This window comes from Carlito syrichta, unplaced genomic scaffold (assembly GCF_000164805.1).
Source record: "Carlito syrichta isolate Samal-C Ts95f unplaced genomic scaffold, Tarsius_syrichta-2.0.1 Scaffold314057, whole genome shotgun sequence".
NCBI classification, from domain to species: Eukaryota; Metazoa; Chordata; class Mammalia; order Primates; family Tarsiidae; genus Carlito; species Carlito syrichta.
Window position 1 is genome coordinate 361776 of NW_007258153.1, and position 14242 is coordinate 376017.

The 14242-nt window shown below is 38.5% G+C and overlaps 1 pseudogene across 1 annotated transcript; it reads left to right on the forward strand.

Annotated features, from left to right (window-relative positions):
• Positions 1 to 12594: 12594 nt before the first annotated feature.
• LOC103273486 lies at positions 12595 to 13759 on the forward strand (annotated as a pseudogene). Its single transcript, XR_505188.2, has one exon. The product of XR_505188.2 is annotated as a non-histone chromosomal protein HMG-17 pseudogene (transcript).
• Positions 13760 to 14242: the final 483 nt, after the last annotated feature.

The following is a 14242-nucleotide window of genomic DNA, read 5'->3' on the forward strand; positions in this document are numbered from 1 at the left end:
CAAGAATTGGTGGCCTTCTCTAATGTATATAAGGGTGTCTCCAGTGTCTCCAGTGGTCTCTTCTAATATTCTTATAGTTTGAGGTTTTACATTTAGGTTTTTGATCCATTTAGAGTTGATTTTTGTGTATGGTGATAGGTAAGGGTCCTGTTTCATTCCTCTGCATGCGGCCAGCCAGTTTTCCCAGCACCTTTTGATAAATAGGGTCTCTTCTCCCAGTGATTGTTATTGATGGCTTTGTCAAAGATGTGTTGGTTGAGAGATCAAGTTTTTTTCTTCTGGAATCTCTATCCTGTTCCATTGGTTGCTTATTCTCACCCCTCCTTCCAACATAGTTTTGGAAGCCCTAGCTATAGCAATCAGACAACAGAAGGAAACCAGGGGTATCCAAAATAGGAAAAGAAGTTAAGGTATCCCTCTTTGCAGACAATATGATCCTATACCTTGAAAATCTAAGAGAGTCAGTCAAAAACTTCCCTGCACTGATACATGACTTTGGCAAAATATTGGGGTACAAAATCAATTTGCAAATGACAGTTGCATTTCTAAATACCAATAACAAGCAGGCAGAAAACCAAATAAGAAGCACGATCCCATTGAAATAGCCATACACACACAAAATGAAATACCTTGGCATCTTCCTAACCAGAGAAGTGAAAGGCCTTTACAACGATAACTACAAAACTGTTCAAAGAAATCAAAGAGGACACAAACAGATGGAAAAATATTCCATGCTCACGGATTGGAAGAATCAACAGTGTTAAGATGTTCATCCTACCCAAGGCAATCTACAGAGTCAATGCAATACTCATTAAGTTACCAGCAGCATTCTTCTCAGACCTGGAAACAATGATACAGGAATTTATATGGAAACAAAAACAAGCACAAATAGCCAAAACAATCCTCAGCAAAAGAAACAAAGCGGGAAGTATCACATCTTCAGACTTTAAACTTTAGTATAAAGCTACAAAAATCAAAACAGACAGGTACTGGTACAAGAATAAACATAATTTTTAAATAGGACAGCTGACATAATGTGTCTCCTATTATTATATACTGAGACTATTACAGCATCATTTCTGTGGTTCTCTTGCTAAAGATTATTAATATGAATCTAGTCAGGAAGAAATATCAGGTAAAGCCAGATTGGAGGACATTCTGCAAAATAACTGTCATGGGCTTTTCAAAATTATCAAGGTCAAAATAGACAAAAAGTAAAAGACTAAAGAGATATGGTTATAAAATGCACAGCTGATCTTAGATTTGATCCAGGATCTGAAGGACATTAGGGGGACACTGACATAATTTATTTGGCACCTACAGACTAGAAATGACTGTTATATCAATATTCATTTTCTTTCTTTTTTTTAATAAATTTTTTATTTTAAAACGTGGAGTACACTTCAGGGTTAAGGATACAAATGTTCATTATGCAGGCACCCTTGTTGGTGAAGTGTGCTCCCCTTCCCCTAGCAGTTTCCCACTACTGTCACTCCCACCTCCACCCTCTCCTGGCAGTTTCCAACTACTGCCAATACCTTTCTTTTTTTTTTGAGTTGGAGTCTCACTCGGTCGTCCAGACTGGAGTGCGGTGGCTGCCCCCGGCCACCACAACCTCGTCTGCTGGGCTCCAACAATCCTTCCGCCTCAGCCTTCCGAGTAGCCGGAATTACAGGCATGTACTACCACGCCTGGATGATTTTTTTATTTATTGTAGAGATGAGGTCTCGCTGCCCAGGCGGGTCTTGAACCCGCGGGCTCAGGCCATCCACTCACCTAAGCCTCTCAAAGGCGTGGGATTACAGGCTAAGCCACCGAGCCCGGCTGCCAATACCTTTCTTATAGTATTATGATGATTGTCCAAGGTCTGTTTATGAGTGAGAACATGTGATATTTGGTTCTTTGTTTCTGTGATAGATCACTCAGTATTATAGCCTCTTTAGCCCATTTAAGTTGCTGTGAAGTTCATAATTTTGTCCTTCTTTATGGCTGCATAATATTCCATCATGTGTATGTACATTTTTAAAATCCAGTCCTCTTTTGATGGGCAGCACTGTGGGTTCCATGCTTTTGCTACTGTGAATCATGCTGCAATAAACATATGTGCGGGCATCTTTTTCATAGAGTGATTTGAGTTCCTCTGGGTATATTCCCAGTAAGGGGATTGTGGGGTCGTATGGGTGGTCAATTTTTAGATCTTTTAGGAATTACCACACTGTTTTCCACAGAGGCTGTACTTACACTCCTACCAACATTGCAGAAGTGTTCCTTTTTCCCTGCATCCTCTCCAGCATCTGTTGTTTTCCGAGTTATTGATGATAGCCATCCTGACTGGAGTTAGGTGGTATCTCAGTGTGGTTTTAAAATGTTGATTTTCGGGAGGCTGAGGTGAGTGGATTGCCTGAGCCCGCAGGTTCGAGACCCACCTGGGCAAGTTGGCGAGACCTCATCTCTACAATAAAGGAAAAAAAAAAAAAAAAAAAAATTAGCTGGGCGTGGTAGCGCATGCCTGTAATTCTGGCTACTCGGAAGGCTGAGGCGGAAGGATCGCCGGAGGCCAGCAGGTCGAGGCTGCAGTGGCCGGGAGCAGTCACGGCACTCCAGTCTGGGTGAGACTCCAACTCAAAAAAAATAAATAAAAAATAAATAAATAAAATGTTGGTTTTCTCATTCTGATTGTTTTGCTATAGATACATAGACAATTTTTTTTTGACAGCCCCTCCTCTGTGATGGATGCCCCAGTGAAAATGCTCACTAAAATATTAAGTAGTGTATTATCTACAATTTACTCTCAAAAAGGATAACTGAGAAAGAGAATGTAAGATGTTATAATTGAGGCATCTGGGTAAAAAGTATACTGGATTTCTCTATATAATTCTTGCAACTTTTCTGTAAGTTAAAGATAATTTCAAAATAAGAGTTTAAAAATTGTTATCTTTAAAATGTAACTACTGGTTTACCTGTTAATGGATTTAAATGATTGTTTTAAATGCTTTTGTTTCCTAGAGTTTTTTTTTCATGCTGTTGGCTCATACCTTAGAATTAATGTGATTTATCAAAGGCATGACATTACTTAACATAAAACTAATAATTTATTAAAATGCAAAACAGTTACTGCACTTTAACAACTGATTTCATATTGTCACAACTGATAGAAGAATATAAACCACAGTCATATCAAGAAGTGGATATTGTCAAAAGGATAAATCCCACAGATAATCTAACAGTTGTTTGGGGAGAGTATGAGTGATCCTTAAACATCAACAAATATGATTTTATAATGTCAGGAGTAGAGAGACTGTGGCAAAAACAAATGACATGGAAAATGTGGCATTTTTTCCTACATACAGTATAGCTTACAATCTAATCCTGAACAAGGCCTGACTACAACCACTAAAGGACTTTAAGATTAGTACAAATTTCAGCTGTGCAAACTGAAACCTCACATGGCAAGGGTGTGGGGCAAGAGTGCACAGAGTTAGGAGGGGTTAATTTATTCAAGACATTTTTAGTAAGAACAAACCAGACCAAGGCATTCCTTCCAGCAGCTGGAATACAGCAGCGAGCAAGAGAGACACAGTTCCTCCTGGAGTTGTCTTATGACACAACTAGGAGCTATGAGATAAATGGTCACCTCCAGATTCCTTGATGATGCCTGTGTTCATCATCACTAAGGAGAAGTTTGGGTGTTGTGAGGGTATATGAGGAAGATTAGGAAAGATTTCTCAGAGGAAATTAGGTTTTAGCTTTGACAAGAAGAAAGAAGGGGAATTGAATTAAGAGAGAAGGGGAGAACCTTGCTGTGGGCAGAGAAAAGATCCCCATGTGGAAGGGAGATGGACTCCTTTGAAGACTGCAAGCTTAGTGTATCTGGAGTGAATGAAATGAGGTATGTTGAACTATGCGAACCTTGTAGGGTAGTACTAAAAATGGTGGAGAATAGACTGTAGGGGAGGTAGGATGAAAATAAGAGTGGAGAGGGTCAGCTGCTGGTTAGCCTGGAGTGTTAGCAGTGAATGTGGAGGGAAGAGAGAAACATGCTTGCTGTATTAGTTTTGTATTGTCACTTAGCTGATAGAAGAATATAAACCACAGTCATATCAAGAACTGGATATGAAAAAGAACTGGAAAGAAAAGATGAGTCCCAAAGATAATTTAACAGTTGTTCAGGAAAAGTGTGAGTTATTAACCATACTGTAAACACCAATAATATATAGAGTGATTCGATGTGGGGCATGATGGAAAGAGAAACGAAGACAACCCCATAGTTTTGGCTTGAGTATCTGGGGGAAGTGGTAGAACCATTTGTTAATTCATGGAGGAAGGAAGGATTGGTTTGACATGAAGTTCATCAATTAAACCAAGGATGCTTCTTCAAGAGGTAAGAAATGAGAAGGCACTACCTAAATGACAGAAGGCTGAATTTGTAACCAACCTGTAGTACCCGAGGCGATAGTACTAAAAATCCCTACTTACAGGCTAGTTAAAGATTATCCCGATATCTTTGTTCAGATAGACCATGGGTGCAAAGGCAGGAGTAAGGCATCTCTAATTTGATGCCCAAAGAGATTCAACAATGACAAAAATAAATAGTGCAAAATGCTACTTTTGGGATATTCAGTCCTGTTCAAAAAAGAGGTTATAAACAACAAGGGAGAAGGACTCCAGATATCAGAAATCCTGTAGGAGCTGGTCTGCAAATAAGAACAGCAACAGCAATGATAGCAACAGACACAACTATTACGTACTATGCCTTTCATATGTGCTCATTAATCACTTTCCGTGTTTGATCTCATTTAATTAGTACAGTTGCTTTATGAGATATATGTTTTTTTTTTTTAAAATCCCATTTGCAGTTACAAAATAGAGATAAGAAATAAATCAGAGATGCCAGATAGTTAACTTCATCATCAAGCATCTAAGCAACAAATAGAAAGGGCACGATACAGGCCTAGATTCAATTAACTCTAAAATTCTCATTCCTTATCATTAAACACTCTATACGATTTCTGGCTTAGTTAGGCCCAAGGATTATCTCTGTTCCAGGAAGAATCTGGAAATGGCTCTGGATGTTCCATCCATAGCAACTCTCCAGGCCCATCTGGGTTTCTGTTGCAGTAGAAGAAGCTGGTTAGAAGAAAGGCTGAATGTTAGAGCTAGACATAAAACAGGGAGGGGATTAAAGCTTCTATCTCCTCCCACTCCTACCTACTGCCACAGTCTCTGTTTTGAAACCCTATGCATTGCTCACTTTTTCTCAATCCCTAAGGTAGGAAAGATTCTTTGTCTACTCAGCAATCCCCCACCACTTCTCAAGCCTATGGAGAAGTGGGGTTGCTAGTATTTGAACCCAGGTCTGGTAGATGCCAGTGTGGGTGGACTTGCAACACACCACACAACCCTTTGCAAAGCTGGGGGAGGTCTGCAGCAGTGTCTTTTAGCTTGAAAGCCCAGGAGACAGTGGCTTCCAGGAGGGTGTGACCAGAAGCTAGAAAGTCTGGGACTGAAAACACTTCACGGGCCACGGCTAGCAAATGACCTCAGCTCCCTCCTCCTCTGTAGAAATCCAGCTTATCAGATATATCACAGAAATGTCAAGAATAACTGTTGTGTAGCCTTCATTATTCCATCGTCAAAAGCTCTGCACCAAAGTGCAGACAGTAATTATGGGGAGAAGATGAGTTTTATCAAATTGAACTCAATTTAACACTGTGTCTTAAAAAAACCCCTGTGTTTCAAACCAATTCCAACCACTGAGGATTTGACTTCGCATGTCTGCAATACACGGCTTCCTGCCACTATGGAAAAAGGGCTTTAGAAGACTTACAAGGCTTCATAGACTTCAAATAAGTCTTATGAAACAACATGTTCACGTGTTAAGTGTAAATGAGTCAGGAACATAAGGATTACATTTCCCTTAAAATACACAGGGGTTTGAAAATGAAGGGAAAAATGCTGAGGGCAAAACGTGTTTTGGATTTTGGCAAACTCAAAACATTTGAAAAAAAAAATGGTTTGATGTTTGATGAACCCTAAACATAGCCAAATTTGCTCATCTCTTGTTGTAATGAAGACCAATAGGCCATTTTTGTGTGAAAATAGAGGGTCCCACTGGAACTGCTTCACAACTACAGAACCGGACTGATTCTCATTTCATTAATTCACAAACTTCTTTACTCACACAGTGGTTGGTGGTCTCCCCACAAGCGTTCTCAGCAAAGACATAATAAGAGAATACTGGTAAAGACGTCTGGGATTACTGAGACTTCATTAGTCTTATAAAATGTACTTCAGGGCAAAACCACTGTACAATAAAACATTCACATGAATCATTAAAATGGAACCATTCCTTGTCAAGAGAAATAAGAGGAGTGCGTTTTATGTGGCATTGTCCTTATTTCTTTAAATTTGTTTGTTCACTTGCTAATTGGCAAAACTGAACAATCAGCCAATCTTTGGTATGAATCACAGCAGTGAGATTCCTCCATTCATAGATATCCCATCAATACCCCTCATTTCCACCGAAGTTTAATGAGTCATAAAAATGGAAATATTTTCTGGAAGGTGCTGTGCGGGCCATGGTAGTATTAGGGGGTGACAAAAGAGGGTGATGCTCTTATCTTCCAAAGTGCTTTCCAAGGTCTGTGTGAGAACAGAACTCAAAGTGTCGTTTTTTTTGCCCCTTCAGTCTTAAGTCTCTCATTGTGTGCAGAGAAAACCTTTCTCTGAATTATTTGGGTTAGGCTTTGATTTGAACTGAAATTATGTTGCCTTTATAATGCTCCCGTAGTTGGAGTCATGTTCAAGCTACCCACTTTTTAAAAGATTCTTTCGTAATGGGTACCGAGAAATGTTTCAAAAACAGGTTGCTATAAAATAGCAGCAATTTGGGGGTGAGTAGTGTGCTAGGTTCCTTGTGCTAAGTTCCTTGCATGTCCTACACCACAAGCAGGTCCACGAGGGAGATGCTGTTATTTCTACTCTGCAAATGAAGAAATGGAGGTGCAGCCAATTAAGTCATTGTGGAAGAGTTGATATTTGAACCATTCATTCATTTGGTAAACACTTTTTTTCACTTTTGAGTAAGTTTTTATTGTCATTAAAATTTTTTTTTTTAATTTTAAAGTTGTGGGGCACAATTCAGGGACAGGTATACAAATGTCCATTATGCAGTACCCTTGTTAATGAGGTGTGCCCCGCCCCCGGCAGTTTCCCACTACTGCCAATCCCTTTCTTACAGTATTATGATAACTCTTCAAGGTCCGCTTATGAGTGAGAACATGTTTAATAAAATTTAGTGCTGACCCACCCTTGAAATTCAGAGCTTTTACATAAATTTGCCTCTACCCCTATGCACAGAAAAAGACCCAAGCAAACAACAAACAAACAAAAATCCCATTCATATGAAGCCTTCATGCATTTGTCAGACTTCGTTAAAGTTTAGGTTAGGTTTAGATGACTTCCTCTTGCAATATCTCAACACTAAAAATTGAACATTCTTACTCTTAAAATGATCCTTGTCCCTTGTGGCAAGTGAGGCTCCGTTTCCAGACATTGTCCCAGTCATTATTTCTTTCTCCTGCTTCCTTTTTCTGTTTCTTACTCAGGAACAGAAGCCAAGTTCTTCTATGTTCACTTTTTGCTTTTTTAATTGAGATGTAATTCACATAACATAAGATTCACCATTTTAAAGTGTATCAATTTCATGGATTTTTTAGTATATTCATAAGGTTGTGGGACAGTCATTACTGATTCTAGAATATTTTCATAACTCCTAAAGGGAGACTTTTCACCTTAGCAATCCTCATTCTCCTACCTCCCAGCTCCTGGCAATCACTTCATCTCCTTTCTATATTTTTGGATTTGCTTATTCTGATGTTATTTTTGCAACATCTTATCACTAAATATTGGATATTCTTAATCTTAAAATGATCCTTGTTCCTTGTGTTTCCAATACATTGCCCCAGTCATTCTTTCTCTCCCTGCTGGAAATCATTCAATATATAGTTCTTGGGGCCTGGCCTCTTTCACTTAGCATAATATTTTCAGTGCTCATCCATGTAGCATACGTCATACTTCTTTCCTTTTTATAACATGAATAATATTCCACTGAATGGACATACATCACTTATCTATGTATTTATCAGTTGACCGACATTTGGTTTCCAATATTTGGCTTCGCAAATAATGTTGTTGTGAACATTTGTATATAAATTTTTGAATGAACATGCATGTTTACTTACCTTGGGTGTATACCTAGAAGTAGAATTGCTGGGTCATATAGTAAATCTATGTTTAATTTCTTGAATAATTGCAAAATTGTTTTCCAAAGTGGCTACATATTTTACATTCCCGCTATAATGTATGAAGTTTACAAATTTTGTACATCATTGCCACATATTATTTTTATTATTATGGCTAGCCTATTACATTAAAGTAGTAATTCATTGTGGTTTTGATTTGCATTTTCTTAATGACTAATGATATAAAATATCTTTACATGTGCTTATTAGCACTTGATGTCTTCCATAAATAAATATCTTTTCAAATCATTGGCCTATTTTTAATTGAGTTTTTTTATTGTCAAGTTATAATGATAGTTATTTACATGTTCTGGATATTAGGCCCTTATCAGACATATACTTTTCAAATATTTCTTTTTTTGATTCGTGGGTTGTAATTTCACCTTCTTGTTAGTGTCCTGTGAAGTCCCAAAGCCTTTAAATTGTTGAAGCCCAGCTTGTTTGTTTCTTTGGTTGCTTGTGTTTTTGGTGTCCATATCTAAGAAATAATTGCCTAATCCCTTTATGAATATTTATACCTATACTTTCTTCTAAGAATGTTATAGTTTTAGCTCTGATATATGGGTCATTGATCTATTTTAAGTTAATTTTTATATGTAGTATGAGGTAGGGATCTAGTTTATTTTTTGCTTGTGTATATCTAGTTGTTCCAGTACCATTTGTTGAAAAACCTTTCTTTCCCCATTGAATTGTGTTGGCACTCTCGTGGAAAATCAAGGAACCACTAAACATATAGGTTTATCCCTATGTTCTTAAGCAGAGCAATTCTACAATGTCTAGCCTTCACCTCCAAATTTAGCTCTGGATATTCCTCTGCACATCCAACGATTTGGCGAAAGCATGAATATGCTGCTCACAAGTTTGCCTCTGACAAAGTCTTACACAAGAATTAACCTCCAACACACTGGAAATGAGGAGTGAAGAGGAAAGATGTTTTGTCCTATTTACACAAGAATTAACAACACAAGGTAGTAGTCAAGACGGTGATCATACAGCCATAGCAGTTGTGTGATTTGGGGAAATAACTTAACTTCTTTGAGACTGTTTGACTTTCTATAGTAAAAATCTCACAGTAGTATTTCCAAGTAGAAATTCCTACCCAGAATTTCTCAGGAAACATGTGTTTTCCTTAATCTTGCATCCCATACAAAATTAGTTGAGAAATCAGAAAAACTATCATCATTCTCTCATGAGAATTAAAGCTTAATAAACAACACAAAAGTGTTACAAGTTTAAGACCGAACCAGTGTCACATTGAAAGCAGGAAGAGGAACTGCTGACCTTCAAAGCAAAAGTGAGGTAGATATTTCTGGAAATAGAATAGGGCCATGGAGGAGGAAAGCGGCCACAATCTAATCCTATCCAGTCCAATACAGTATGTTTGGATACTGAGTACTTGAAATGTGGTTAGTCAGAATGAGATGTGCTTTAAGTGTAAGATATGTATTAGATTTTAAAGATTTAGTATGGACAGAAGAAGGTAAAATATCCCATTAATAATTTATGAATGGATTACACATTGAAATGACAATATTTTGGATGAATTTTGACTGCATTTCTCTCTTTTTTAATGTAGCTCCTAAAAAATTAAAAATTACACAGTTGGCTAGAATTGTGGCATGTGTAGCCACTACCATGTGTGGTAGACACAATTCTAAGATGGCCCCAAGTTTCCAAGCCTCTGTAATACACACACCTTTTCATAGTTATTCAGTCAAACACTGGTATAGCTATACTGCTATGAAAGGATTTGAGAGATGTAATTTAAAAAATCAAATCATTTTATCTTAAGGTATGGAGATTATCAATGTGGGCCTCACCTTTCAAAGCCAAGAGTTTTCTCTGGCACCAGCCAGAGAGGAAGGCAGAGAGCCATACTCCAGTTGACTTGCAACAAAGAAAAATATCCAGGCTGTGAACTGCGTTTGGGGGCTACATGGCAAGGAACTGTGGGTGGCCTTCAGTTGCTGAGAGTGGGTTCCAGCCAGTTGGTAGTAGGGAAATCGGGGCCTCCGTTCTGCAATGGCCAGGAAATGAATTTCTCCGACAACCAGTGAGCTTGGAGAAGACCCCAACCCTCCAAGGAGAACTGTGGTCTTAGTTGACACTTTTTCACTCTGTGGACCCTGACCTACAGAAACACAAGATCATAAATTTGTGTTGTTTTAAGCTGCTACATTTGTAGTAATTTGTTATACAGTCATAGAAAACCAACGAACCATGTTACAAGAACTTGTTTGTGGTCTTCTCTGGGACTGTGAATGAATCATTTCTGTAAATAAAATAAATGTCAATAAGTTTCTATGCATGGTTTACTTTAAACAAATCCTATGAGTGGTGTTTCAAGAAATAAGACATTTGGAAGCTAAGTAAATCCTTAAATTAGCAATGTTGATGTATCAGTTCATGTAGTGCTATTAATCTTGCTAGGAGAGCCAAATATTAGGTTTTCTAGCATTAGCTAATAATTTTTGCAGACATTTTCCAGTTTTTGGATATTCACTATAAGCTATAGTTCTTTGCGAGTCCTACTAAAATACTTTAAAAAAAAAGAAAACAAAACAATTCCCCCATTCACAAAACATCCCCAAACTACCAAAATATTAAATATTATCTTTCCACTGGCAAATACTTCTAAAATACAGGATAGCGTATGGTTTCATAAATGTGCAGAAATTTCTGGGAATTCTGATTTATTGTTTTCAATTCCCAAAGATTAATTCCCATTGGGAATTTTGAAACATTGTTTAGTGTTGCTACAAGGATTAGATAAATGCAAAGTGTTTAGTCCAGGGCTTACAGTTTGAAAAGTTTCCGATATGTGATAGTCATTATCAGTCTCTAGTCTCAGACACATATATAACAGGAACATCAATTTGACTCTGAACATTTATGGAGATGACTGATTAAATTTTAATCTGAATTTATACACTGTAGATGAGAGGAGAGTAAGATAATTTTAAGCAATTGGTTAAGATAAAATCCCAAGTTAATCAGCAACCTGAAGATTTTTTGACTTTTGGGATATTTTGATTTATTAAAGAGTTTACTGAAAAAGAATCACCAAGATAACTAATAAAGGCACTTTCTGGGGCACACAGAAAAATGAGATAATAAGAAAGCAAATGATAACCTTTCCCCCCGCAAACCCACATCTATCTTCTTACATTCTGAGAATTTGAATTGAGTTTGAGCAGTTTGATCTGATTTTATTGCTTGTTACTAACAGAAAAACTCTTGTATTACCTAACAAGCAATACAATTTCCATAGCTTAGCCACAGAAGAAATATCTACCTTCCTCTACTTAGCAAGGGGAGGAGTTTGGGTTGCAGCTAAGCTTAAGGGAATAGAACAAGGAGATGAAATGGCTTGCAATACAATGTCTTCATTCTCTTCATGCCCATTGAAGTGACTTCCTTTCTCCTATTTATCTAGCCATATTATTCTCTCAAATTCTGCCTCAAACCTCATTTCCCTGGCAGAGGCATTCCCCTTGTGTTCACTCCCCTTGTGTTCATTGTGTTCGTTTTGCATTGCTATAAGAAAATATCGGAGGCTGAGTAATTGATAAAGAAAAGGGGTGTGCTGACTTACAGGTCTGCATGGTACTGGCATCTGGTGAGGCCTCGGGAAGCTTTTACTTGTGGTGGAAGCAAGGGGAGATTGCGTGACACATGGCGGGAGTGGGAGCAGGACAGAGAGAAGGTAGCACCAGGCTCTTTTAAACAACCAGCTCTTGCGTGAACAACTCTCACTCACTCACTGCTGTGGGAACAGCACCAAGCCATAGGGGATTCACCCCTATGAGCCAATCACCTCCCACTAGGCCTCAGTTTTCAACCCTGGGGATCACATCCCAACATGAGATTTGAACTCTTTCACTTTGTTCCTGTCAATTTCCACTCAGACCTCGTGAACTTTGTTTCTCAGTGTGTGTTCTCACTTAGAATGGTCATCGTGAAATCTTGTGTGTTCTTTGGCCTGTGAGTGCGCTTTCCCTCCACTAGATTTTGAGGTTCTTTGGGCAGAACTGCAAAGCTAGTTTATTGTTTCTTTATTTTTAATTCACGTTGTTCTACACACAGGTGGTATTTAATTGGATGATGTCTAGGAACTATACGTGAGTTCCAAATAACGGTTGATGATACATGATGAGATGTTAGTTTAACAGGAAGAAAAATTTCCTCTTCTACTAGGTCAAGATTCTCACTCAGTGTACAACTCCCACTCTTCTATGCATTTTCAAGTAATATGCCTTTCCTCTGTGATCATTAAATCTTTGCTGGAGCAGTGTGAAGAAGAAGAGGCAGGAACGACCCCCAGACCGACCGAAGCCCGCGCGCCGCTCCATCCCCGCGTCCAACGCCTTAGTTCCGCTGCCATCACCACCATGCCCAAGAGAAAGGCTGAAGGGGAGGCTAAAGGAGATAAAGCCAAGGTGAAGGACGAACCCCAGAGAAGATCTGCAAGGTTGTCTGCTAAACCTGGTCCTCCAAAGCCAGAGCCCAAGCCTAAGAAGGCCCCAGCTAAGAAGGGAGAGAAGGTACCCAAAGGGAAAAAGGGAAAAGCTGATGCTGGCCAGGAGGGGAATAACCCTGCAGAAAATGGAGATGCCAAAACAGACCAGGCACAGAAAGCTGAAGGTGCTGGAGATGCCAAGTGAAGTGTGTGCATTTTTGATAACTGTGTACTTCTGGTGACTGTACAGTTTGAAATACTATTTTTTATCCAGTTTTATAAAAATGCAGAATTTTTTTTTTTTTTTTAAGCTATGTTGTTAGCACACAGAACACTTCATTGTTGTTTTTGGGGAAAGGGGCATATGTCACTAATAGAATGTCTCCAAAGCTGAATTGATGTGGGGAAAACACCTTTCCCTGCTAGTTTTAAGAGATTTCCTCTTGGCTTCCAGGAGGAGGGATTCCCGACGTTGACACACATAGCCACCTTGGTACAAACACCTTGTGGTGTGGAAAAACATTCATTTTTTATGCCCTCTTCTCCCTTTCTGCCTTCAGCATAGACTTAACTCCCTTAAACCCAGACATCTGTTGGGACCTGACCCCCAATAATTGGTTACCAGTATGTCAGTGATGCCACTGAGATGGCACCCCTCATAAAAGCAGCAGTTTTCATTTATAGATTGTGGATCTTCAGACAAATTCTGCCATTTTCATTTCATTTCCTGAAAGTCAGGGTCGGCTTGTGAAAAGTTGTCAAACAACATGCTAAATGTGAAATGTCAACCCTCACTCTAAACTTCTTCCCTGTTCAGAGCATCAAATGAAGACTTCATTGGGTTTTTATAGTGACTTTCTGATTTTGGTAGTCCATTAAAGAAGGGAGTTTGAAAGTTGTTGTATACTGTTAAAGATTGTCTGCCCATGTCCTGCCTGAAATACCATGATTGTTTATGAAAAGTATCTTTAATAAAGCTGGATACAGTTTGGCTTGGGAAAAAAAAAAAATCTTTGCTGCTCTGAGATGCTTAGGCTCTCCCCTTACTCATTATTTTCTTTTTTTTTTTTTAATAATTAATCAGTATTTTTATTATAGTTTTGTGGGGTACAGTTAAGGGTTAGGTGTACAATTACGTTTCATTCAGACACCCTGTTGATAAGAGGTGTTTTCCCAGCCCCAGACAGATATTTGCTACTGTTAATCCCCTCCCCCTCCCCCCCATAGTTTCCCAGTACCGTCAGTCATTTTGTTATAGTATTACATTGGATGTTCAAGGTCCATTATATGAGTGAGAACATGTGATATTCTGATCTTTGTTTCTGTGTGAGGTCACTCAGTATTATAGACTCTAGTTCCATCCAGGTTGCTGCAAAATTCATGATTTTGTTCTTTTTTATGGCTGCGTAGTATTCCATCGTGTATATGTACCACATTTTTTTTTAATCCAGTCCTCTTTTGATGGGCACCATGGTTGTTT